At 42.6% G+C, this 26,541-nt stretch overlaps 20 pseudogenes; all 20 read left to right on the forward strand.

Annotated features, from left to right (window-relative positions):
• The first annotated feature begins 115 nt into the window (after nt 1-115).
• On the forward strand, nt 116-234 carry LOC137119933 (5S ribosomal RNA; annotated as a pseudogene).
• Nucleotides 235-1,091: 857 nt separating this feature from the next.
• Nucleotides 1,092-1,210, forward strand: LOC137119991 (5S ribosomal RNA; annotated as a pseudogene).
• Nucleotides 1,211-2,067: 857 nt separating this feature from the next.
• On the forward strand, nt 2,068-2,186 carry LOC137119934 (5S ribosomal RNA; annotated as a pseudogene).
• Nucleotides 2,187-3,043: 857 nt separating this feature from the next.
• LOC137119999 (5S ribosomal RNA) lies at nt 3,044-3,162 on the forward strand (annotated as a pseudogene).
• Nucleotides 3,163-4,019: 857 nt separating this feature from the next.
• LOC137119947 (5S ribosomal RNA) lies at nt 4,020-4,138 on the forward strand (annotated as a pseudogene).
• An 867-nt stretch (nt 4,139-5,005) lies between these two features.
• Nucleotides 5,006-5,124, forward strand: LOC137119984 (5S ribosomal RNA; annotated as a pseudogene).
• An 857-nt stretch (nt 5,125-5,981) lies between these two features.
• Nucleotides 5,982-6,100, forward strand: LOC137119926 (5S ribosomal RNA; annotated as a pseudogene).
• Nucleotides 6,101-6,967: 867 nt separating this feature from the next.
• LOC137119979 (5S ribosomal RNA) lies at nt 6,968-7,086 on the forward strand (annotated as a pseudogene).
• An 857-nt stretch (nt 7,087-7,943) lies between these two features.
• LOC137119948 (5S ribosomal RNA) lies at nt 7,944-8,062 on the forward strand (annotated as a pseudogene).
• An 867-nt stretch (nt 8,063-8,929) lies between these two features.
• Nucleotides 8,930-9,048, forward strand: LOC137119935 (5S ribosomal RNA; annotated as a pseudogene).
• Nucleotides 9,049-9,914: 866 nt separating this feature from the next.
• On the forward strand, nt 9,915-10,033 carry LOC137119981 (5S ribosomal RNA; annotated as a pseudogene).
• Nucleotides 10,034-10,900: 867 nt separating this feature from the next.
• LOC137119936 (5S ribosomal RNA) lies at nt 10,901-11,019 on the forward strand (annotated as a pseudogene).
• An 866-nt stretch (nt 11,020-11,885) lies between these two features.
• Nucleotides 11,886-12,004, forward strand: LOC137119962 (5S ribosomal RNA; annotated as a pseudogene).
• An 867-nt stretch (nt 12,005-12,871) lies between these two features.
• On the forward strand, nt 12,872-12,990 carry LOC137119942 (5S ribosomal RNA; annotated as a pseudogene).
• Nucleotides 12,991-20,928: 7,938 nt separating this feature from the next.
• On the forward strand, nt 20,929-21,047 carry LOC137119995 (5S ribosomal RNA; annotated as a pseudogene).
• An 857-nt stretch (nt 21,048-21,904) lies between these two features.
• LOC137119974 (5S ribosomal RNA) lies at nt 21,905-22,023 on the forward strand (annotated as a pseudogene).
• An 857-nt stretch (nt 22,024-22,880) lies between these two features.
• On the forward strand, nt 22,881-22,999 carry LOC137120042 (5S ribosomal RNA; annotated as a pseudogene).
• Nucleotides 23,000-23,856: 857 nt separating this feature from the next.
• On the forward strand, nt 23,857-23,975 carry LOC137120000 (5S ribosomal RNA; annotated as a pseudogene).
• Nucleotides 23,976-24,833: 858 nt separating this feature from the next.
• On the forward strand, nt 24,834-24,952 carry LOC137119967 (5S ribosomal RNA; annotated as a pseudogene).
• An 856-nt stretch (nt 24,953-25,808) lies between these two features.
• Nucleotides 25,809-25,927, forward strand: LOC137119992 (5S ribosomal RNA; annotated as a pseudogene).
• Nucleotides 25,928-26,541: the final 614 nt, after the last annotated feature.

The raw sequence follows: 26,541 nt of genomic DNA on the forward strand, positions 1-26,541 counted from the left end.
ACAGACCAGTACAGTTATAGTACTTTGTACTTTGCCACATTTATCTTCTTCTTAGCAAGTGTCATGCATTCTGCTTCTCTAGCGTTTTTAAGAGCTGTTGATGATGTCAAATGCAGCTTACGGCCACACCGCTCTCTAAGCGCCCGATCTCGTCCGATCTCGGCAGCCAAATAGAGCCGGGCCTGGTTAGTACTTGGTAGGAAGACCGCCTGGGAATACCAGGTGCTGTAAGCTTTTTTGCTTGGGTTTACGGGCAGCACAAGCTGGTGTTACTGCCTATTTATTCATAGAAATTGTTCTATATTTTCATCAAATTTTGTTCTTTCATTGCTGTTTTGCTACTTTATTGGTTTGCCAACCATCGTGCTTCATTACTAGTAGACCATGTTACGGTCCTGGCCATATGTGTTGTTTTTATTTTCTTATTCTTATAGGTGCCCTGCCTGATTGGCCGGATTGAGGGGCAGTACAGGAAGCTTATTGGTCCATCCTACACTTCCTGGAGTTTTAAAAGTACGGTTCCCAACAGCTAGCGAGGCTCTTTCTGGCATCAGCACTTGTTTGCTGTTCTTGGTTTCCAAACCTTATTTAGCATTTTTGAATTGTTAGGTTTTGTGCCGTGGTTTTGTTTATAAATTGTATATTTTGTAAATAGTATTAAATCTGTAGGGGTGAACTGCCATTTTCTTTGGACTGTTTTCACATTAGGGAGTTAGGGTTAGCGACTATCTTTTGGTTTGTTTATTTCTATCAGGCTAGCTAACACTTTCTGTGGGAAATGGCTTATTTTGTTTATTATGTTGGCCTTGGTTCGCCCTGAGTTGTAGTGTCATGTTTTGTTTGACACTTTCTTTCGTTTAAAATAAATATCATTCTGTTGGAACATCTCGATCCTGGATTTTGGTTTGGGGATCGGAGAGGGAACATGCTAATTTATCTTTGTATGTTGCACCCTGACCCCCTAGACAGGGGCGTAACAGACCAGTACAGTTATAGTACTTTGTACTTTGCCACATTTATCTTCTTCTTAGCAAGTGTTGTGCATTGTGCTTCTCCAGCGTTTTTAGGAGCTGTTGATGATGTCAAAAGCAGCTTACGGCCACACCGCTCTCTAAGCTCCCGATCTCGTCCGATCTCGGCAGCCAAATAGAGCCGGGCCTGGTTAGTACTTGGTAGGAAGACCGCCTGGGAATACCACGTGCTGTAAGCTTCTTTGCTTGGGTTTACGGGCAGCACAAGCTGGTGTTACTGCCTATTTATTCATAGAAATTGTTCTATATTTTCATCAAATTTTGTTCTTTCATTGCTGTTTTGCTACTTTATTGGTTTGCCAACCATCGTGCTTCATTACTAGTAGACCATGTTACGGTCCTGGCCATATGTGTTGTTTTTATTTTCTTATTCTTATAGGTGCCCTGCCTGATTGGCCGGATTGAGGGGCAGTACTAGAAGCTTATTGGTCCATCCTACACTTCCTGGAGTTTTAAAAGTACGGTTCCCAACAGCTAGCGAGGCTCTTTCTGGCATCAGCACTTGTTTGCTGTTCTTGGTTTCCAAACCTTATTTAGCATTTTTGAATTGTTAGGTTTTGTGCCGTGGTTTTGTTATAAATTGTATATTTTGTAAATAGTATTAAATCTGTAGGGGTGAACTGCCATTTTCTTTGGACCGTTTTCACATTAGGGAGTTAGGGTTAGCGACTGTCTTTTGGTTTGTTTATTTCTATCAGGCTAGCTAGCACTTTCTGTGGGAAATGGCTTATTTTGTTTATTATGTTGGCCTTGGTTCGCCCTGAGTTGTAGTGTCATGTTTTGTTTGACACTTTCTTTCGTTTAAAATAAATATCATTCTGTTGGAACATCTCGATCCTGGATTTTGGTTTGAGGATCGGAAAAGGAAACATGCAAATTTATCTTTGTATGTTTCACCCTGACCCCCTAGACTGGGGCGTAACAGACCAGTACAGTTATAGTACTTTGTACTTTGCCACATTTATCTTCTTCTTAGCAAGTGTCATGCATTCTGCTTCTCTAGCGTTTTTAAGAGCTGTTGATGATGTCAAATGCAGCTTACGGCCACACCGCTCTCTAAGCGCCCGATCTCGTCCGATCTCGGCAGCCAAATAGAGCCGGGCCTGGTTAGTACTTGGTAGGAAGACCGCCTGGGAATACCAGGTGCTGTAAGCTTTTTTGCTTGGGTTTACGGGCAGCACAAGCTGGTGTTACTGCCTATTTATTCATAGAAATTGTTCTATATTTTCATCAAATTTTGTTCTTTCATTGCTGTTTTGCTACTTTATTGGTTTGTCAACCATCGTGCTTCATTACTAGTAGACCATGTTACGGTCCTGGCCATATGTGTTGTTTTTATTTTCTTATTCTTATAGGTGCCCTGCCTGATTGGCCGGATTGAGGGGCAGTACAGGAAGCTTATTGGTCCATCCTACACTTCCTGGAGTTTTAAAAGTACGGTTCCCAACAGCTAGCGAGGCTCTTTCTGGCATCAGCACTTGTTTGCTGTTCTTGGTTTCCAAACCTTATTTAGCATTTTTGAATTGTTAGGTTTTGTGCCGTGGTTTTGTTTATAAATTGTATATTTTGTAAATAGTATTAAATCTGTAGGGGTGAACTGCCATTTTCTTTGGACCGTTTTCACATTAGGGAGTTAGGGTTAGCGACTGTCTTTTGGTTTGTTTATTTCTATCAGGCTAGCTAGCACTTTCTGTGGGAAATGGCTTATTTTGTTTATTATGTTGGCCTTGGTTCGCCCTGAGTTGTAGTGTCATGTTTTGTTTGACACTTTCTTTCGTTTAAAATAAATATCATTCTGTTGGAACATCTCGATCCTGGATTTTGGTTTGGGGATCGGAGAGGGAACATGCTAATTTATCTTTGTATGTTGCACCCTGACCCCCTAGACAGGGGCGTAACAGACCAGTACAGTTATAGTACTTTGTACTTTGCCACATTTATCTTCTTCTTAGCAAGTGTCATGCATTCTGCTTCTCTAGCGTTTTTAAGAGCTGTTGATGATGTCAAATGTAGCTTACGGCCACACAGCTCTCTAAGCGCCCGATCTCGTCCGATCTCGGCAGCCAAATAGAGCCGGGCCTGGTTAGTACTTGGTAGGAAGACCGCCTGGGAATACCAGGTGCTGTAAGCTTTTTTGCTTGGGTTTACGGGCAGCACAAGCTGGTGTTACTGCCTATTTATTCATAGAAATTGTTCTATATTTTCATCAAATTTTGTTCTTTCATTGCTGTTTTGCTACTTTATTGGTTTGCCAACCATCGTGCTTCATTACTAGTAGACCATGTTACGGTCCTGGCCATATGTGTTGTTTTTATTTTCTTGTTCTTATAGGTGCCCTGCCTGATTGGCCGGATTGGGGGGCAGTACAGGAAGCTGATTGGTCCATCCTACACTTCCTGGAGTTTTAAAAGTACGGTTCCCAACAGCTAGCGAGGCTCTTTCTGGCATCAGCACCTGTTTGCTGTTCTTGGTTTCCAAACCTTATTTAGCATTTTTGAATTGTTAGGTTTTGTGCCGTGGTTTTGTTTATAAATTGTATATTTTGTAAATAGTATTAAATCTGTAGGGGTGAACTACCATTTTCTTTGGACTGTTTTCACATTAGGGAGTTAGGGTTAGAGACTGTCTTTTGGTTTGTTTATTTCTATCAGGCTAGCTAGCACTTTCTGTGGGAAATGGCTTATTTTGTTTATTATGTTGGTCTTGGTTCGCCCTGAGTTGTAGTGTCATGTTTTGTTTGACACTTTCTTTCGTTTAAAATAAATATCATTCTGTTGGAACATCTCGATCCTGGATTTTGGTTTGGGGATCGGAGAGGGAACATGCTAATTTATCTTTGTATGTTGCACCCTCAGCCCCTAGACAGGGGCGTAACAGACCAGTACAGTTATAGTACTTTGTACTTTGCCACATTTATCTTCTTCTTAGCAAATGTCATGCATTCTGCTTCTCCAGCGTTTTTAAGAGCTGTTGATGATGTCAAATGCAGCTTACGGCCAAACCGCTCTCTAAGCGCCCGATCTCGTCCGATCTCGGCAGTCAAATAGGGCCGGGCCTGGTTAGTACTTGGTAGGAAGACCGCCTGGGAATACCAGGTGCTGTAAGCTTTTTTGCTTGGGTTTACGGGCAGCACAAGCTGGTGTTACTGCCTATTTATTCATAGAAATTGTTCTATATTTTCATCAAATTTTGTTCTTTCATTGCTGTTTTGCTACTTCATTGGTTTGTCAACCATCGTGCTTCATTACTAATAGACCATGTTACGGTCCTTGCCATATGTGTTGTTTTTATTTTCTTGTTCTTATAGGTTTCCTGCCTGATTGGCCGGATTGGGGGGCAGTACAGGAAGCTTATTGGTCCATCCTACACTTCCTGGAGTTTTAAAAGTACGGTTCCCAACAGCTAGCGAGGCTCTTTCTGGCATCAGCACCTGTTTGCTGTTCTTGGTTTCCAAACCTTATTTAGCATTTTTGAATTGTTAGGTTTTGTGCCGTGGTGTTGTTTATAAATTGTATATTTTGTAAATAGTATTAAATCTGTAGGGGTGAACAGCCATTTTCTTTTGATTGTTTTCTCTTGTTTTCACATTAGGGAGTTATGGTTAGCGACTATCTTTTGGTTTGTTTATTTCTATCAGGCTAGCTAGCAGTTTCTGTGGGAAATGGCTTATTTTGTTTATTATGTTGGCCTTGGTTCGCCCTGAGTTGTAGTGTCATGTTTTGTTTGACACTTTCTTTCGTTTAAAATAAATATCATTCTGTTGGAACATCTCGATCCTGGATTTTGGTTTGGGGATCGGAGAGGGAACATGCTAATTTATCTTTGTATGTTGCACCCTGAGCCCCTAGACAGGGGCGTAACAGACCAGTACAGTTATAATACTTTGTACTTTGCCACATTTATCTTCTTCTTAGCAAGTGTCATGCATTCTGCTTCTCCAGCGTTTTTAAGAGCTGTTGATGATGTCAAATTCAGCTTACGGCCACACCGCTCTCTAAGCGCCCGATCTCGTCCGATCTCGGCAGCCAAATAGGGCCGGGCCTGGTTAGTACTTGGTAGGAAGACCGCCTGGGAATACCAGGTACTGTAAGCTTTTTTGCTTGGGTTTACGGGCAGCACAAGCTGGTGTTACTGCCTATTTATTTATAGAAATTGTTCTATATTTTCATCAAATTTTGTTCTTTCATTGCTGTTTTGCTACTTTATTGGTTTGCCAACCATCGTGCTTCATTACTAGTAGACCATGTTACGGTCCTGGCCATATGTGTTGTTTTTATTTTCTTGTTCTTATAGGTGCCCTGCCTGATTGGCTGGATTGGGGGGCAGTACAGGAAGCTGATTGGTCCATCCCACACTTCCTGGAGTTTTAAAAGTACGGTTCCCAACAGCTAGCGAAACTCTTTCTGGCATCAGCACCTGTTTGCTGTTCTTGGTTTCCAAACCTTATTTAGCATTTTTGAATTGTTAGGTTTTGTGCCGTGGTTTTGTTTATAAATTGTATATTTTGTAAATAGTATTAAATCTGTAGGGGTGAACTGCCATTTTCTTTGGACTGTTTTCACATTAGGGAGTTACGGTTAGCGACTGTCTATTGGTTTGTTTATTTCTATCAGGCTAGCTAGCACTTCCTGTGGGAAATGGCTTATTTTGTTTATTATGTTGGCCTTGGTTCGCCCTGAGTTGTAGTGTCATGTTTTGTTTGACACTTTCTTTCGTTTAAAATAAATATCATTCTGTTGGAACATCTCGATCCTTGATTTTGGTTTGGGGATCGGAGAGGGAACATGCTAATTTATCTTTGTATGTTGCACCCTGACCCCCTAGACAGGGGCGTAACAGACCAGTACAGTTATAGTACTTTGTACTTTGCCACATTTATCTTCTTCTTAGCAAGTGTCATGCATTCTGCTTCTCCAGCGTTTTTAAGAGCTGTTGATGATGTCAAATGCAGCTTACGGCCACACCGCTCTCTAAGCGCCCGATCTCGTCCGATCTCGGCAGCCAAATAGAGCTGGGCCTGGTTAGTACTTGGTAGGAAGACCGCCTGGGAATACCAGGTGCTGTAAGCTTTTTTGCTTGGGTTTACGGGCAGCACAAGCTGGTGTTACTGCCTATTTATTCATAGAAATTGTTCTATATTTTCATCAAATTTTGTTCTTTCATTGCTGTTTTGCTACTTTATTGGTTTGTCAACCATCGTGCTTCATTACTAATAGACCATGTTACGGTCCTGGCCATATGTGTTGTTTTTATTTTCTTTTTCTTATAGGTGCCCTGCCTGATTGGCCGGATTGGGGGGCAGTACAGGAAGCTGATTGGTCCATCCTACACTTGCTGGAGTTTTAAAAGTACGGTTCCCAACAGCTAGCGAGGCTCTTTCTGGCATCAGCACCTGTTTGCTGTTCTTGGTTTCCAAACCTTATTTAGCATTTTTGAATTGTTAGGTTTTGTGCCGTGGTTTTGTTTATAAATTGTGTATTTTGTAAATAGTATTAAATCTGTAGGGGTGAACAGCCATTTTCTTTTGATTGTTTTCTCTTGTTTTCACATTAGGGAGTTAGGGTTAGCGACTGTCTTTTGGTTTGTTTATTTCTATCAGGCTAGCTAGCACTTTCTGTGGGAAATGGCTTATTTTGTTTATTATGTTGGCCTTGGTTCGCCCTGAGTTGTAGTGTCATGTTTTGTTTGACACTTTCTTTCGTTTAAAATAAATATCATTCTGTTGGAACATCTCGATCCTGGATTTTGGTTTGGGGATCGGAGAGGGAACATGCTAATTTATCTTTGTATGTTGCACCCTGAGCCCCTAGACAGGGGCGTAACAGACCAGTACAGTTATAATACTTTGTACTTTGCCACATTTATCTTCTCCTTAGCAAGTGTCATGCATTCTGCTTCTCCAGCGTTTTTAAGAGCTGTTGATGATGTCAAATGCAGCTTACGGCCACACCGCTCTCTAAGCGCCTGATCTCGTCCGATCTCGGCAGCCAAATAGGGCCGGGCCTGGTTAGTACTTGGTAGGAAGACCGCCTGGGAATACCAGGTGCTGTAAGCTTTTTTGCTTGGGTTTACGGGCAGCACAAGCTGGTGTTACTGCCTATTTATTCATAGAAATTGTTCTATATTTTCATCAAATTTTGTTCTTTCATTGCTGTTATGCTACTTTATTGGTTTGCCAACCATCGTGCTTCATTACTAGTAGACCATGTTACGGTCCTGGCCATATGTGTTGTTTTTATTTTCTTGTTCTTATAGGTGCCCTGCCTGATTGGCTGGATTGGGGGGCAGTACAGGAAGCTGATTGGTCCATCCCACACTTCCTGGAGTTTTAAAAGTACGGTTCCCAACAGCTAGCGAGGCTCTTTCTGGCATCAGCATTTGTTTGCTGTTCTTGGTTTCCAAACCTTATTTAGCATTTTTGAATTGTTAGGTTTTGTGCCGTGGTTTTGTTTATAAATTGTATATTTTGTAAATAGTATTAAATCTGTAGGGGTGAACTGCCATTTTCTTTGGACTGTTTTCACATTAGGGAGTTAGGGTTAGCGACTGTCTTTTGGTTTGTTTATTTCTATCAGGCTAGCTAGCACTTTCTGTGGGAAATGGCTTATTTTGTTTATTATGTTGGCCTTGGTTCGCCCTGAGTCTTAGTGTCATGTTTTGTTTGACAGTTTCTTTCGTTTAAAATAAATATCATTCTGTTGGAACATCTCGATCCTGGATTTTGGTTTGGGGATCGGAGAGGGAACATGCTAATTTATCTTTGTATGTTGCACCCTCAGCCCCTAGACAGGGGCGTAACAGACCAGTACAGTTATAGTACTTTGTACTTTGCCACATTTATCTTCTTCTTAGCAAGTGTCATGCATTCTGCTTCTCCAGCGTTTTTAAGAGCTGTTGATGATGTCAAATGCAGCTTACGGCCAAACCGCTCTCTAAGCGCCCGATCTCGTCCGATCTCGGCAGTCAAATAGGGCCGGGCCTGGTTAGTACTTGGTAGGAAGACCGCCTGGGAATACCAGGTGCTGTAAGCTTTTTTGCTTGGGTTTACGGGCAGCACAAGCTGGTGTTACTGCCTATTTATTCATAGAAATTGTTCTATATTTTCATCAAATTTTGTTCTTTCATTGCTGTTTTGCTACTTTATTGGTTTGTCAACCATCGTGCTTCATTACTAATAGACCATGTTACGGTCCTGGCCATATGTGTTGTTTTTATTTTCTTGTTCTTATAGGTTTCCTGCCTGATTGGCCGGATTGGGGGGCAGTACAGGAAGCTTATTGGTCCATCCTACACTTCCTGGAGTTTTAAAAGTACGGTTCCCAACAGCTAGCGAGGCTCTTTCTGGCATCAGCACCTGTTTGCTGTTCTTGGTTTCCAAACCTTATTTAGCATTTTTGAATTGTTAGGTTTTGTGCCATGGTTTTGTTTATAAATTGTATATTTTGTAAATAGTATTAAATCTGTAGAGGTGAACTGCCATTTTCTTTTGATTGTTTTCTCTTGTTTTCACATTAGGGAGTTAGGGTTAGCAACTATCTTTTGGTTTGTTTATTTCTATCAGGCTAGCTAGCACTTTCTGTGGGAAATGGCTTATTTTGTTTATTATGTTGGCCTTGGTTCGCCCTGAGTTGTAGTGTCATGTTTTGTTTGACACTTTCTTTCGTTTAAAATAAATATCATTCTGTTGGAACATCTCAATCCTCGATTTTGGTTTGGGGATCGGAGAGGGAACATGCAAATTTATCTTTATATGTTTCACCCTGACCCCCTAGACAGGGACGTAACAGACCAGTACAGTTATAGTACTTTGTACTTTGCCACATTTATCTTCTTCTTAGCAAGTGTCATGCATTCTGCTTCTCTAGCGTTTTTAAGAGCTGTTGATGATGTCAAATGCAGCTTACGGCCACACCGCTCTCTAAGCGCCCGATCTCGTCCGATCTCGGCAGCCAAATAGAGCCGGGCCTGGTTAGTACTTGGTAGGAAGACCGCCTGGGAATACCAGGTGCTGTAAGCTTTTTTGCTTGGGTTTACGGGCAGCAAAAGCTGGTGTTACTGCCTATTTATTCATAGAAATTGTTCTATATTTTCATCAAATTTTGTTCTTTCATTGCTGTTTTGCTACTTTATTGGTTTGTCAACCATCGTGCTTCATTACTAATAGACCATGTTACGGTCCTGGCCATATATGTTGTTTTTATTTTCTTGTTCTTATAGGTGCCCTGCCTGATTGGCTGGATTGGGGGGCAGTACAGGAAGCTGATTGGTCCATCCTACACTTGCTGGAGTTTTAAAAGTACGGTTCCCAACAGCTAGCGAGGTTCTTTCTGGCATCAGCACCTGTTTGCTGTTCTTGGTTTCCAAACCTTATTTAGCATTTTTTAATTGTTAGGTTTTGTGCCGTGGTTTTGTTTATAAATTGTGTAATTTGTAAATAGTATTAAATCTGTAGGGGTGAACAGCCATTTTCTTTTGATTGTTTTCTCTTGTTTTCACATTAGGGAGTTAGGGTTAGCGACTGTCTTTTGGTTTGTTTATTTCTATCAGGCTAGCTAGCACTTTCTGTGGGAAATGCTTATTTTGTTTATTATGTTGGCCTTGGTTCGCCCTGAGTTGTAGTGTCATGTTTTGTTTGACACTTTCTTTCGTTTAAAATAAATATCATTCTGTTGGAACATCTCGATCCTGGATTTTGGTTTGGGGATCGGAGAGGGAAAATGCAAATTTATCTTTGTATGTTGCACCCTGAGCCCCTAGACAGGGGCGTAACAGATCAGTACAGTTATAGTACTTTGTACTTTGCCACATTTATCTTCTTCTTAGCAAGTGTCATGCATTCTGCTTCTCCAGCGTTTTTAAGAGCTGTTGATGATGTCAAATGCATCTTACGGCCACACCGCTCTCTAAGCGCCCGATCTCGTCCGATCTCGGCAGCCAAATAGGGCCGGGCCTGGTTAGTACTTGGTAGGAAGACCGCCTGGGAATACCAGGTGCTGTAAGCTTTTTTGCTTGGGTTTACGGGCAGCACAAGCTGGTGTTACTGCCTATTTATTCATAGAAATTGTTCTATATTTTCATCAAATTTTGTTCTTTCATTGCTGTTTTGCTACTTTATTGGTTTGTCAACCATCGTGCTTCATTACTAATAGACCATGTTACGGTCCTGGCCATATGTGTTGTTTTTATTTTCTTGTTCTTATAAGTGCCCTGCCTGATTGGCCGGATTGGGGGGCAGTACAGGAAGCTTATTGGTCCATCCTACACTTGCTGGAGTTTTAAAAGTACGGTTCCCAACAGCTAGCGAGGCTCTTTCTGGCATCAGCACCTGTTTGCTGTTCTTGGTTTCCAAACCTTATTTAGCATTTTTGAATTGTTAGGTTTTGTGCTGTGGTTTTGTTTATAAATTGTGTATTTTGTAAATAGTATTAAATCTGTAGGGGTGAACAGCCATTTTCTTTTGATTGTTTTCTCTTGTTTTCACATTAGGGAGTTAGGGTTAGCGACTATCTTTTGGTTTGTTTATTTCTATCAGGCTAGCTAGCACTTTCTGTGGGAAATGGCTTATTTTGTTTATTATGTTGGCCTTGGTTCGCCCTGAGTTGTAGTGTCATGTTTTGTTTGACACTTTCTTTCGTTTAAAATAAATATCATTCTGTTGGAACATCTCAATCCTCGATTTTGGTTTGGGGATCGGAGAGGGAACATGCAAATTTATCTTTATATGTTTCACCCTGACCCCCTAGACAGGGACGTAACAGACCAGTACAGTTATAGTACTTTGTACTTTGCCACATTTATCTTCTTCTTAGCAAGTGTCATGCATTCTGCTTCTCTAGCGTTTTTAAGAGCTGTTGATGATGTCAAATGCAGCTTACGGCCACACCGCTCTCTAAGCGCCCGATCTCGTCCGATCTCGGCAGCCAAATAGAGCCGGGCCTGGTTAGTACTTGGTAGGAAGACCGCCTGGGAATACCAGGTGCTGTAAGCTTTTTTGCTTGGGTTTACGGGCAGCAAAAGCTGGTGTTACTGCCTATTTATTCATAGAAATTGTTCTATATTTTCATCAAATTTTGTTCTTTCATTGCTGTTTTGCTACTTTATTGGTTTGTCAACCATCGTGCTTCATTACTAATAGACCATGTTACGGTCCTGGCCATATGTGTTGTTTTTATTTTCTTGTTCTTATAGGTGCCCTGCCTGATTGGCTGGATTGGGGGGCAGTACAGGAAGCTGATTGGTCCATCCTACACTTGCTGGAGTTTTAAAAGTACGGTTCCCAACAGCTAGCGAGGTTCTTTCTGGCATCAGCACCTGTTTGCTGTTCTTGGTTTCCAAACCTTATTTAGCATTTTTTAATTGTTAGGTTTTGTGCCGTGGTTTTGTTTATAAATTGTGTAATTTGTAAATAGTATTAAATCTGTAGGGGTGAACAGCCATTTTCTTTTGATTGTTTTCTCTTGTTTTTACATTAGGGAGTTAGGGTTAGCGACTGTCTTTTGGTTTGTTTATTTCTATCAGGCTAGCTAGCACTTTCTGTGGGAAATGCTTATTTTGTTTATTATGTTGGCCTTGGTTCGCCCTGAGTTGTAGTGTCATGTTTTGTTTGACACTTTCTTTCGTTTAAAATAAATATCATTCTGTTGGAACATCTCGATCCTGGATTTTGGTTTGGGGATCGGAGAGGGAAAATGCAAATTTATCTTTGTATGTTGCACCCTGAGCCCCTAGACAGGGGCGTAACAGATCAGTACAGTTATAGTACTTTGTACTTTGCCACATTTATCTTCTTCTTAGCAAGTGTCATGCATTCTGCTTCTCCAGCGTTTTTAAGAGCTGTTGATGATGTCAAATGCAGCTTACGGCCACACCGCTCTCTAAGCGCCCGATCTCGTCCGATCTCGGCAGCCAAATAGGGCCGGGCCTGGTTAGTACTTGGTAGGAAGACCGCCTGGGAATACCAGGTGCTGTAAGCTTTTTTGCTTGGGTTTACGGGCAGCACAAGCTGGTGTTACTGCCTATTTATTCATAGAAATTGTTCTATATTTTCATCAAATTTTGTTCTTTCATTGCTGTTTTGCTACTTTATTGGTTTGTCAACCATCGTGCTTCATTACTAATAGACCATGTTACGGTCCTGGCCATATGTGTTGTTTTTATTTTCTTGTTCTTATAAGTGCCCTGCCTGATTGGCCGGATTGGGGGGCAGTACAGGAAGCTTATTGGTCCATCCTACACTTGCTGGAGTTTTAAAAGTACGGTTCCCAACAGCTAGCGAGGCTCTTTCTGGCATCAGCACCTGTTTGCTGTTCTTGGTTTCCAAACCTTATTTAGCATTTTTGAATTGTTAGGTTTTGTGCTGTGGTTTTGTTTATAAATTGTGTATTTTGTAAATAGTATTAAATCTGTAGGGGTGAACAGCCATTTTGTTTTGATTGTTTTCTCTTGTTTTCACATTAGGGAGTTAGGGTTAGCGACTATCTTTTGGTTTGTTTATTTCTATCAGGCTAGCTAGCACTTTCTGTGGGAAATGGCTTATTTTGTTTATTATGTTGGCCTTGGTTCGCCCTGAGTTGTAGTGTCATGTTTTGTTTGACACTTTCTTTCGTTTAAAATAAATATCATTCTGTTGGAACATCTCGATCCTGGATTTTGGTTTGGGGATCGGAGAGGGAACATGCTAATTTATCTTTGTATGTTGCACCCTGAGCCCCTAGACAGGGGCGTAACAGACCAGTACAGTTATAATACTTTGTACTTTGCCACATTTATCTTCTTCTTAGCAAGTGTCATGCATTCTGCTTCTCCAGCGTTTTTAAGAGCTGTTGATGATGTCAAATTCAGCTTACGGCCACACCGCTCTCTAAGCGCCCGATCTCGTCCGATCTCGGCAGCCAAATAGGGCTGGGCCTGGTTAGTACTTGGTAGGAAGACCGCCTGGGAATACCAGGTGCTGTAAGCTTTTTTGCTTGGGTTTACGGGCAGCACAAGCTGGTGTTACTGCCTATTTATTCATAGAAATTGTTCTATATTTTCATCAAATTTTGTTCTTTCATTGCTGTTTTGCTACTTTATTGGTTTGCCAACCATCGTGCTTCATTACTAGTAGACCATGTTACGGTCCTGGCCATATGTGTTGTTTTTATTTTCTTGTTCTTATAGGTGCCCTGCCTGATTGGCTGGATTGGGGGGCAGTACAGGAAGCTGATTGGTCCATCCCACACTTCCTGGAGTTTTAAAAGTACGGTTCCCAACAGCTAGCGAGGCTCTTTCTGGCATCAGCACCTGTTTGCTGTTCTTGGTTTCCAAACCTTATTTAGCATTTTTGAATTGTTAGGTTTTGTGCCGTGGTTTTGTTTATAAATTGTATATTTTGTAAATAGTATTAAATCTGTAGGGGTGAACTGCCATTTTCTTTGGACTGTTTTCACATTAGGGAGTTAGGGTTAGCGACTGTCTTTTGGTTTGTTTATTTCTATCAGGCTAGCTAGCACTTTCTGTGGGAAATGGCTTATTTTGTTTATTATGTTGGCCTTGGTTCGCCCTGAGTTGTAGTGTCATGTTTTGTTTGACACTTTCTTTCGTTTAAAATAAATATAATTCTGTTGGAACATCTCGATCCTGGATTTTGGTTTGGGGATCGGAGAGGGAACATGCTAATTTATCTTTGTATGTTGCACCCTGAGCCCCTAGACAGGGGCGTAACAGACCAGTACAGTTATAATACTTTGTACTTTGCCACATTTATCTTCTTCTTAGCAAGTGTCATGCATTCTGCTTCTCCAGCGTTTTTAAGAGCTGTTGATGATGTCAAATGCAGCTTACGGCCAAACCGCTCTCTAAGCGCCCGATTGGTTGGTGAAGGAGGTGTGGTTTTGCTGAGAGATTGTGCTGCAGTGATTGAACTGTGTGCAAGCTGGCACTCATTCGGAGTGCTTTTTCATGTTTTGTTTTCCTCTCTTGCCTATCTAAATAGTGGATTTTGGGTTTCTTTGTGCCTTAATGTCCCCCCGGCGGACTTGGTCTGGTCGGGGGCGCCTTTCTTTTTTTTTGGTTTTTTTTTGGTTTTTAAGTGCTGCGAAGAACAGTGCTTGCAGTCTAGCGTGTGCCTTTCTGAATGGAAGGCGACGCGGAGAGGGGAGCACGAATGGCTGAGGTAACGCGCGGAGCTGTGGCGGCCAAAGTAAGAGATGGCGAAGAGAGGAGAAAGTGGCCAGAGCAAGCGAGAGGTGATCTGGTGAACGGAGCACAAGGAGGAGAAATCCGGGAATCAACAGGTGGACAGCTCTTGGGCCGTCCAGTATCAGAGAATGAAATGGTGACGACGATGGGAGGACGTGTGGTAGTAACCGGAAGACTGCTGGAGAGAGGAGCCGAAGTGGAGCATCGCTCTCGAGGCGCAATGCGAAGAGAAGGGAGGGAACAGACAGAGCTGGACACTGGCTCCGGCATGAGAAGTCCAGTATATGAGAGGGCTCTCACTGTTATGGCGGAAGTCCTGGGAGAGGAGAAACTCAAGACCATGGAGTTGTTAAGGGCACTCAAGGATATATGTGGAGGAATACACGCGCTACGGGAAACAGGGCAGAATAAGTTTGAAATAACAGTGAAGAGTGCAGCTGGCAAAAAGAGGCTTTTGGATGGGTTCAAGGTGGGGAGGGCGGTTGTCATGGTTAAGTCCCTGGCAACGGATGAGCTGGTGGTCTCTTTTCTTAATTTGCCGGCTTATATCAAGGACGAGGAGATTCTGGAAAAACTGGACGTGTGGGGGGTGAGAGCAATCTCTGCGATAAAAAGAAGAATGTGGCCAGGGACTGATGTGGCGGATGGCACGAGGTATGTCAAAGTTAAATTTACTGAGACTGTGCAATCCTTGCCGTATTCCACAAAGTTCTTGACTGCTACTGGCCCTGAATATTTCAGAGTCATACACAATAACCAGGTGAAAGTTTGTAGATTGTGTTTGCAGCAAGGCCACATAGTAAGAGACTGCCCGGACTTTGTGTGTGTTAAATGTGACAAAAAAGGCCATTATGCAAGAGAGTGTACTAGAATGGTGCCAAGATGTGTACTGTGCCACAACCTGGTGGATGAGTGTGAGTGTCAGGTTGAATGCAGTGGGGAAAGGGATGGGGAGAGGGAGGAGGATGGGGAGAGGAAGGAGGGGGGGGAGGAATGCAGGGCCCATACCTCGTACAGTGAGGATCGGGGGGGCGAGATGGAGGAAGAGCAAGACCTGGAAATAGGGAGTGAGGTGGGAACTATGGCGGGGCCAAGAGAAGAGATAATTAAGGAAACACAGCTTTCTGATGTTTTGGCTCAAGAGGAAGTATGGACAGGAAACAGTGCTGTGCTAGGGTCCAGTATGGATGCAGTGGTGCATGAGTTGAGGGAAGACACGGTGGGGCACCTTGATGAGGCTCGGCGGGACATGCTGGTCGGCTTTTCGCCAGGGCTCTTCTCCTGTAATGACTTAGCTCCCACCCCGAGTGGATACATTGAGACTGATGTTAGCACAGCCCCTCAGATAGGGGATAGGGACTCTGATTCGGACATGGATTTTCGGTGTGTGAAGCATATCAGGAAAAGGTCGCAGCAGGATAAGCTGGGAGGGCCTGGGAGAGGGAACAGAGCAAAGGAGAAGAAATATGTTAGAAAGTGAGTTTTTTTTTTCCCCCTTTAACATGTTATTGCACTCTCAAAATTTACAAGGGATGAAAAACCTTGATAGAATACGAGGGATGTGTGAAGATATGAGATGTGACATTTTATGTGTTCAGGAGTGTAGATGGTCCTTATCTATGATTGAAAATATTAAATCCTTCTGGAAGGGAGACTTGTTTTTCTCGCTTTCCTTGAACAACTCAGCTGGTGTAGCAATGTTTATAAAGCCAGGAATCTTCCAAAATATAACAGAAATATTTCAAGATGAGGATGGTCGACTGTTGGTAGTAGAGGTTGTGTATTGTGGTGCAACTTATAGAATCATAAACTTATATGGGCCGAATAATGGGCCTGAAAGAAGAGTTTTCTTCGAGCATTGCAAAAGGTGGACGGATCATCGCTCGGTGGTCATAGGGGATTGGAATGTGGTGCTGGCCAGAATGGATGTTGGGCCCGATAATAAATTTAAAGATGACACTAGTAGGTCGGCTGTATTTCAGTGGATACAGGAGTTTGACTTAATAGATGTGTGGAGAGTGTTGAACCCGGGCGCCCGTGCATACTCACGTAGACAAGTGGTGTTGGGCAGGCTGAAACAATCCCGGATTGACCTGTGTTTAGTAGCTTCGGGCTTAGTTAGGGGCTTAAGAGAGTGTGTGTATAGTTTTTGTGCCTGGAGTGATCATGCCACCTTGAAGGTGTCTCTGGCAGATGACAGCATGCGGAGGAATGGGGGATTATGGTGTCTGAATGTGGCCCTCCTGGAAGATAAACTCTGTAGGGATAAACTGCGGTCACTCCTCTCTGCCCTGTGTGATGAGAGTGAGTTCGCTGTTGACCTTATCGAATGGTGGGAGCGTGCCAAAGTGAAAATTAGGGGGAAATGTATAGTGCTGGGCAGAGAGAAAAGGCTGAGAGACAGAAAGGAGGAACTGGAGCTGGCTGAGGTGGGGAGTGACCGTCCTTTAAATGTTTACTTGGAGCTGAGAGAATGGCTGAGGGAATTGGATAGGAGGAAATGCAGGGGTGCAATGATCCGCAGTAGGGCACAGCACATGCTGAAAGGGGAGCGCTGTACAGCATTTTTTCTTGGGTTAGAGAAGAGGAGGCAGGCAAGAACATATATCTCAGGAATAGCAGATGCAGAAGGGAAGGTACAATCTGATATAGTGGACATTCTACACTCTGTGCAAGAGTTTTATACTACACTCTTTAGTAAACAAAATGGGTCACAAGGGAATATGGGTACAGTTTTGGGGAAAATCAGCCGCACTATCAGCCATGATGATGCAGCTTTCTGTGATGGTGAAATCCATATGGCTGACGTAAGGGCTGCAATTACGGCCTTAAATAAGTCCAAAAGCCCAGGCTCAGATGGACTCTCAGCCGAATTCTATCAGTTATTCGGTGACCTCCTGGCCCCGATCCTCTGCAGGCTCTTCACAGCCATGCAGAGAGAGAACAGATGCGCAGAGACCTTTCTAAGGGGGGTGATTACTCTGGTATATAAAAACAAAGGAGTTAGAACAGACCTAGCGAACTACAGGCCAATCAGCCTGCTCAATACAGACTACAAAATCCTGGCAAAAGTGCTGGGGTTCAGACTTCGTGGGGTGATCGGGTCGATAATTGGACCGACCCAGACCTATAGCATTCCGGGGAGGGACATCGCGGACTGCATCTTGTCAACAAGGTTCTCTTTTGACAACCTGATGACAACGGGTGGTGTGTATGTGGGAGTGGATCTAGAGAAAGCTTTTGACAGAGTGAGACATGATTTCCTCTTCGGATGTCTTGAGGTGTTTGGGTTTGGGACAACTTTTAGAGGATGGGTGGAACTGCTGTATAGCCGGGCTACTAGTGTCGTCAAGTGTAACGGGTTCTTTACAGATCCCTTTCCTCTGGAAAGGTCAGTAAGGCAAGGCTGCCCCCTGTCAGCAATGCTCTATGCCATTGTAGCAGAGCCACTAGCACAATCAATTATCACCGATACCTTAATAACAGGAATCACATCTCCCAAGGGAAGTGAGTTTAAAATAGCTCAGTATGCTGATGACATTAGTATAATGGTCCGTGACAAGGACAGCTTAAGACGGGTGCTACAGCATTTAGAGGCATATGAGCAAGCCGCAGGGGCACGTATCAACAAGTCCAAATCTGTCATGATCGCAGGGCCGGGTGTGGATTTGGGAGACATCGAATGGGGTGTCCGGAGAGGAGACGCACAGATAAAGGTGCTGGGGATCTACATTAGTGCCCAGCAGGAGAATAGCACTAGGAAAACCTGGGAAGAGCTAATTGCATGGTGCAAGGCCACGCTGGGGCTGTGGAAGATGAGGGCCCTGGGATTAAAGGGCAAAGTGACAATTGTGAATGCGGTCATAGTTCCTAAGCTGGTCTACGCTATGCAGGTGTGCCATGTGCCGAGTGATGTTCTCGTCCGCTTGAGCGATGCAATAAGAGACTTCTTGTGGAAAGGTAGGGCAATGGTGATAGCTCACAAAACACTGGTCGGGCCATACTCAAGGGGTGGCCTCCAGCTGTGTGATTTGAAGACCAAGGTAGTGTCCTTAAGGATCAAATTATTCTGTAAATTGCTTTGTGACAAGACAGAAAGTATTTGGAAAGATTATTTGTACGGGGATGTGGTGAAAAGAGGGCGGTGTGGGATCTACAATCTGTGCAGCGTCTCGCTAGCCTGGCCCATTGTGGAGACCTGCCCGCTCTTCCAGGAGGCCGCAGAGGCATGGAGTACAATCTTGCCCCGCCTAGAGTGCGTGCTTACCTCAAAGTGGGATGTGTGGAACCAGCCCATTTTTGGGAATCCTAGACTTGGTGGGCGAGTGGGTTGCTTCATGGGCAGAGGGATATTAGCGGAGACATTGCACCAAGTAAGGGATCTGCTCAATCAGGAAGAGGCTGTGGACCCCGACGTTGTGTTTTGTAAGGTCAAAGCAAAGGGGTATAATATCAATAGGGGGAAAATTAAGAGCTTTTGTGACAGGATTTGGCAATGCATGCCACAGAATTGGAAGGAGCGATTGCAGGAGACAAAGAGTGTACAGGTGGGGGACGGCAGAGTTGAATTCTCTCTTATGTGTGACATAAAACATAGGAAATTTGTAGAGCTGCTGCCAAAATTCTGGTATATGCTGCTTCGTGATGCAATTTTCAAACAGCCCATGGCCCACTTAAGCTGGGTGCGAATTTTTCCCACACGCCCTGTATCTGACATCTGGGTTACGTTGCATCAGAAGTGGCTACCCCCTGCAGTACTGAATTCCAATTACCTTCTGCGCCATAGGAGGGTGCTCGTCTCTGTCGTCCTACACCAGATTAGCAAAGAGAAGTACGAACGAACGTGTGCAGCCTGTAAAAGGGAGGAAGAGGATTTTGACCATTTCATGTTGTATTGCACTGTGACACAGTGGTTTAGAGAATGGGTGAAGAGCTTACTGAATCGGAAATGTAGAGCATCGATACTTCCGGGGGAAGCATGGGATTGGGTGTGGTGCTTTGGGGTGCAGAAAGGACAAACAACAGCAAATACGGAGTTGATTAACTTCTTGCTGAGTGTAGCAAGGCATGTTCTGTACATTTCCAGGAACTATGCTCTTTTTGGGAACAAAATAATAAGTAGAGTGGTATTCTTTCAGAGCTTAGTGACAAACTACGTGAAGATTCTCTTTTCGGCTGACCAAGAGGGTTTTATCAAGAGGTTCGGGGGACATAATGACTTGTGTGGTTTGGATAGCAGAGGAGGCTTAACTATTGATTTTGGTTGAACTGAAAGGAATTCTTGTCAGGGGCAACAACATCGGCTGTTTTCTGTCCTTTTTGTGCACTCGAGCTTGCACTCATACTTGAGCGTTTCAGGTATTCATGTTGGTTGTTGAGCAATATTCTGATTTACTGGAAAAAAAAGGAAAAGAATGATGTGGGGGGGAAACGGGAATATGAGTGTGTATGTATGTATGTATGTGTATGTGTTTGTATATTATGTATGTGTATGTGTGTGTATATTATGTATGTGTATGTGTATGTATGTATATATGATTATGTAGATAGATAAATATAGGGGGATATTCATACCCACACATTGTAGACAAGCAATATATCTATTGATATATATATTTTACAATAGGGAAATAGGTCTTGCTTTAAGTTGTTTAATTTAGTTGAAAGTCCTATGGATGTAATGTTTTGTTTACGTGTCTCTGTGTATACTTAATTTTTTTTGTGTAAAGTGTATTTTTGATAATAAAAAGATAAAAAAAAAAAAAAGCGCCCGATCTCGTCTGATCTCGGCAGCCAAATAGAGCCGGGCCTGGTTAGTACTTGGTAGGAAGACCGCCTGGGAATACCAGGTGCTGTAAGCTTTTTTGCTTGGGTTTACGGGCAGCACAAGCTGGTGTTACTGCCTATTTATTCATAGAAATTGTTCTATATTTTCATCAAATTTTGTTCTTTCATTGCTGTTTTGCTACTTTATTGGTTTGTCAACCATCGTGCTTCATTACTAGTAGACCATGTTACGGTCCTGGCCATATGTGTTGTTTTTATTTTGTTGTTCTTATAGGTGCCCTGCCTGATTGGCCGGATTGGGGGGCAGTACAGGAAGCTGATTGGTCCATCCTACACTTCCTGGAGTTTTAAAAGTACGGTTCCCAACAGCTAGCGAGGCTCTTTCTGGCATCAGCACCTGTTTGCTGTTCTTGGTTTCCAAACCTTATTTAGCATTTTTGAATTGTTTGGTTTTGTGCCGTGGTTTTGTTTTTAAATTGTATATTTTGTAAATAGTATTAAATCTATAGGGGTGAACTACCATTTTCTTTGGACTGTTTTCACATTTGGGAGTTAGGGTTAGCGACTGTCTTTTGGTTTGTTTATTTCTATCAGGCTAGCTAGCACTTTCTGTGGGAAATGGCTTATTTTGTTTATTATGTTGGCCTTGGTTCGCCCTGAGTTGTAGTGTCATGTTTTGTTTGACACTTTCTTTCGTTTAAAATAAATATCATTCTGTTGGAACATCTCGATCCTGGATTATGGTTTGGAGACCGGAGAGGGAACATCCTAATTTATCTTTGTATGTTGCACCCTGACCCCCTAGACAGGGGCGTAACAGACCAGTACAGTTATAGTACTTTGTACTTTGCCACATTTATCTTCTTCTTAGCAAGTGTTGTGCATTCTGCTTCTCTATCGTTTTTAGGAGCTGTTGATGATGTCAAAAGCAGCTTACGGCCACACCACTCTCTAAGCTCCCGATCTCGTCCGATCTCGGCAGCCAAATAGAGCCGGGCCTGGTTAGTACTTGGTAGGAAGACCGCCTGGGAATACCAGGTGCTGTAAGCTTTTTTGCTTGGGTTTACGGGCAGCACAAGCTGGTGTTACTGCCTATTTATTCATAGAAATTGTTCTATATTTTTATCAAATTTTGTTCTTTCATTGCTGTTTTGCTACTTTATTGGTTTGCCAACCATCGTGCTTCATTACTAGTAGACCATGTTACGGTCCTGGCCATATGTGTTGTTTTTATTTTCTTGTTCTTATAGGTGCCCTGCCTGATTGGCCGGATTGGGGGGCAGTACAGGAAGCTGATTGGTCCATCCTACACTTCCTGGAGTTTTAAAAGTACGGTTCCCAACAGCTAGCGAGGCTCTTTCTGGCATCAGCACCTGTTTGCTGTTCTTGGTTTCCAAACCTTATTTAGCATTTTTGAATTGTTTGGTTTTGTGCCGTGGTTTTGTTTTTAAATTGTATATTTTGTAAATAGTATTAAATCTATAGGGGTGAACTACCATTTTCTTTGGACTGTTTTCACATTTGGGAGTTAGGGTTAGCGACTGTCTTTTGGTTTGTTTATTTCTATCAGGCTAGCTAGCACTTTCTGTGGGAAATGGCTTATTTTGTTTATTATGTTGGCCTTGGTTCGCCCTGAGTTGTAGTGTCATGTTTTGTTTGACACTTTCTTTCGTTTAAAATAAATATCATTCTGTTGGAACATCTCGATCCTGGATTATGGTTTGGAGACCGGAGAGGGAACATCCTAATTTATCTTTGTATGTTGCACCCTGACCCCCTAGACAGGGGCGTAACAGACCAGTACAGTTATAGTACTTTGTACTTTGCCACATTTATCTTCTTCTTAGCAAGTGTTGTGCATTCTGCTTCTCTATCGTTTTTAGGAGCTGTTGATGATGTCAAAAGCAGCTTACGGCCACACCACTCTCTAAGCTCCCGATCTCGTCCGATCTTGGCAGCCAAATAGAGCCGGGCCTGGTTAGTACTTGGTAGGAAGACCGCCTGGGAATACCAGGTGCTGTAAGCTTTTTTGCTTGGGTTTACGGGCAGCACAAGCTGGTGTTACTGCCTATTTATTCATAGAAATTGTTCTATATTTTCATCAAATTTTGTTCTTTCATTGCTGTTTTGCTACTTTATTGGTTTGCCAACCATCGTGCTTCATTACTAGTAGACCATGTTACGGTCCTGGCCATATGTGTTGTTTTTATTTTGTTGTTCTTATAGGTGCCCTGCCTGATTGGCCGGATTGGGGGGCAGTATAGGAAGCTGATTGGTCCATCCTTCACTTCCTGGAGTTTTAAAAGTACGGTTCCCAACAGCTAGCGAGGCTCTTTCTTGCATCAGCACCTGTTTGCTGTTCTTGGTTTCCAAACCTTATTTAGCATTTTTGAATTGTTAGGTTTTGTGCCGTGGTTTTGTTTATAAATTGTATATTTTGTAAATAGTATTAAATCTGTAGGGGTGAACTGCCATTTTCTTTGGACTGTTTTCACATTAGGGAGTTAGGGTTAGCGACTGTCTTTTGGTTTGTTTATTTCTATCAGGCTAGCTAACACTTTCTGTGGGAAATGGCTTATTTTGTTTATTATGTTGGCCTTGGTTCGCCCTGAGTTGTAGTGTCATGTTTTGTTTGACACTTTCTTTCGTTTAAAATAAATATCATTCTGTTGGAACATCTCGATCCTGGATTTTGGTTTGGGGATCGGAGAGGGAACATGCTAATTTATCTTTGTATGTTGCACCCTGACCCCCTAGACAGGGGCGTAACAGACCAGTACAGTTATAGTACTTTGTACTTTGCCACATTTATCTTCTTCTTAGCAAGTGTCATGCATTCTGCTTCTCCAGCGTTTTTAAGAGCTGTTGATGATGTCAAATGCAGCTTACGGCCACACTGCTCTCTAAGCGCCCGATCCCGTCCGATCTCAGCAGCCAAATAGGGCCGGGCCTTGTTAGTACTTGGTAGGAAGACCGCCTGGGAATACCACGTGCTGTAAGCTTCTTTGCTTGGGTTTACGGGCAGCACAAGCTGGTGTTACTGCCTATTTATTCATAGAAATTGTTCTATATTTTCATCAAATTTTGTTCTTTCATTGCTGTTTTGCTACTTTATTGGTTTGCCAACCATCGTGCTTCATTACTAGTAGACCATGTTACAGTCCTGGCCATATGTGTTGTTTTTATTTTCTTGTTCTTATAGGTGCCCTGCCTGATTGGCCGGATTGGGGGGCAGTACAGGAAGCTGATTGGTCCATCCTACACTTCCTGGAGTTTTAAAAGTACGGTTCCCAACAGCTAGCGAGGCTCTTTCTGGCATCAGCACCTGTTTGCTGTTCTTGGTTTCCAAACCTTATTTAGCATTTTTGAATTGTTAGGTTTTGTGCTGTGGTTTTGTTTATAAATTGTATATTTTGTAAATAGTATTAAATCTGTAGGGGTGTACTGCCATTTTCTTTGGAGTGTTTTCACATTAGGGAGTTAGGGTTAGCGACTATCTTTTGGTTTGTTTATTTCTATCAGGCTAGCTAACACTTTCTGTGGGAAATGGCTTATTTTGTTTATTATGTTGGCCTTGGTTCGCCCTGAGTTGTAGTGTCATGTTTTGTTTGACACTTTCTTTCGTTTAAAATAAATATCATTCTGTTGGAACATCTCGATCCTGGATTTTGGTTTGGGGATCGGAGAGGGAACATGCTAATTTATCTTTGTATGTTGCACCCTGACCCCCTAGACAGGGGCGTAACAGACCAGTACAGTTATAGTACTTTGTACTTTGCCACATTTATCTTCTTCTTAGCAAGTGTCATGCATTCTGCTTCTCTAGCGTTTTTAAGAGCTGTTGATGATGTCAAATGCAGCTTACGGCCACACAGCTCTCTAAGCGCCCGATCTCGTCCGATCTCGGCAGCCAAATAGAGCCGGGCCTGGTTAGTACTTGGTAGGAAGACCGCCTGGGAATACCAGGTGCTGTAAGCTTTTTTGCTTGGGTTTACGGGCAGCACAAGCTGGTGTTACTGCCTATTTATTCATAGAAATTGTTCCATATTTTCATCAAATTTTGTTCTTTCATTGCTGTTTTGCTACTTTATTGGTTTGTCAACCATCGTGCTTCATTACTAGTAGACCATGTTACGGTCCTGGCCATATGTGTTGTTTTTATTTTCTTGTTCTTATAGGTGCCGTGCCTGATTGGCCGGATTGGGGGGCAGTACAGGAAGCTGATTGGTCCATCCTACACTTCCTGGAGTTTTAAAAGTACGGTTCCAAACAGCTAGCGAGGCTCTTTCTGGCATCAGCACCTGTTTGCTGTTCTTGGTTTCCAAACCTTATTTAGCATTTTTGAATTGTTAGGTTTTGTGCCGTGGTTTTGTTTATAAATTGTATATTTTGTAAATAGTATTAAATCTGTAGGGGTGAACTGCCATTTTCTTTGGACTGTTTTCACATTAGGGAGTTAGGGTTAGCGACTGTCTTTTGGTTTGTTTATTTCTATCAGGCTAGCTAGCACTTTCTGTGGGAAATGGCTTATTTTGTTTATTATGTTGGCCTTGGTTCGCCCTGAGTTGTAGTGTCATGTTTTGTTTGACACTTTCTTTCGTTTAAAATAAATATCATTCTGTTGGAACATCTCAATCCTGGATTTTGGTTTGAGGATCGGAAAAGGAAACATGCAAATTTATCTTTGCATGTTTCACCCTGACCCCCTAGACTGGGGCGTAACAGACCAGTACAGTTATAGTACTTTGTACTTTGCCACATTTATCTTCTTCTTAGCAAGTGTCATGCATTCTGCTTCTCTAGCGTTTTTAAGAGCTGTTGATGATGTCAAATACAGCTTACGGCCACACCGCTCTCTAAGCGCCTGATCTCGTCCGATCTCGGCAGCCAAATAGAGCCGGGCCTGGTTAGTACTTGGTAGGAAGACCGCCTGGGAATACCAGGTGCTGTAAGCTTTTTTGCTTGGGTTTACGGGCAGCACAAGCTGGTGTTACTGCCTATTTATTCATAGAAATTGTTCTATATTTTCATCAAATTTTGTTCTTTCATTGCTGTTTTGCTACTTTATTGGTTTGCCAACCATCATGCTTCATTACTAGTAGACCATGTTACGGTCCTGGCCATATGTGTTGTTTTTATTTTCTTATTCTTATAGGTGCCCTGCCTGATTGGCCGGATTGAGGGGCAGTACTAGAAGCTTATTGGTCCATCCTACACTTCCTGGAGTTTTAAAAGTACGGTTCCCAACAGCTAGCGAGGCTCTTTCTGGCATCAGCACTTGTTTGCTGTTCTTGGTTTCCAAACCTTATTTAGCATTTTTGAATTGTTAGGTTTTGTGCCGTGGTTTTGTTATAAATTGTATATTTTGTAAATAGTATTAAATCTGTAGGGGTGAACTGCCATTTTCTTTGGACCGTTTTCACATTAGGGAGTTAGGGTTAGCGATTGTCTTTTGGTTTGTTTATTTCTATCAGGCTAGCTAGCACTTTCTGTGGGAAATGGCTTATTTTGTTTATTATGTTGGCCTTGGTTCGCCCTGAGTTGTAGTGTCATGTTTTGTTTGACACTTTCTTTCGTTTAAAATAAATATCATTCTGTTGGAACATCTCGATCCTGGATTTTGGTTTGGGGATCGGAGAGGGAACATGCTAATTTATCTTTGTATGTTGCACCCTGACCCCCTAGACAGGGGCGTAACAGACCAGTACAGTTATAGTACTTTGTACTTTGCCACATTTATCTTCTTCTTAGCAAGTGTTGTGCATTGTGCTTCTCCAGCGTTTTTAGGAGCTGTTGATGATGTCAAAAGCAGCTTACGGCCACACCGCTCTCTAAGCTCCCGATCTCGTCCGATCTCGGCAGCCAAATAGAGCCGGGCCTGGTTAGTACTTGGTAGGAAGACCGCCTGGGAATACCACGTGCTGTAAGCTTCTTTGCTTGGGTTTACGGGCAGCACAAGCTGGTGTTACTGCCTATTTATTCATAGAAATTGTTCTATATTTTCATCAAATTTTGTTCTTTCATTGCTGTTTTGCTACTTTATTGGTTTGCCAACCATCGTGCTTCATTACTAGTAGACCATGTTACGGTCCTGGCCATATGTGTTGTTTTTATTTTCTTATTCTTATAGGTGCCCTGCCTGATTGGCCGGATTGAGGGGCAGTACTAGAAGCTTATTGGTCCATCCTACACTTCCTGGAGTTTTAAAAGTACGGTTCCCAACAGCTAGCGAGGCTCTTTCTGGCATCAGCACTTGTTTGCTGTTCTTGGTTTCCAAACCTTATTTAGCATTTTTGAATTGTTAGGTTTTGTGCCGTGGTTTTGTTATAAATTGTATATTTTGTAAATAGTATTAAATCTGTAGGGGTGAACTGCCATTTTCTTTGGACCGTTTTCACATTAGGGAGTTAGGGTTAGCGACTGTCTTTTGGTTTGTTTATTTCTATCAGGCTAGCTAGCACTTTCTGTGGGAAATGGCTTATTTTGTTTATTATGTTGGCCTTGGTTCGCCCTGAGTTGTAGTGTCATGTTTTGTTTGACACTT

This window comes from Channa argus, unplaced genomic scaffold (assembly GCF_033026475.1).
Source record: "Channa argus isolate prfri unplaced genomic scaffold, Channa argus male v1.0 Contig065, whole genome shotgun sequence".
In the NCBI taxonomy this organism is placed as follows: domain Eukaryota; kingdom Metazoa; phylum Chordata; class Actinopteri; order Anabantiformes; family Channidae; genus Channa; species Channa argus.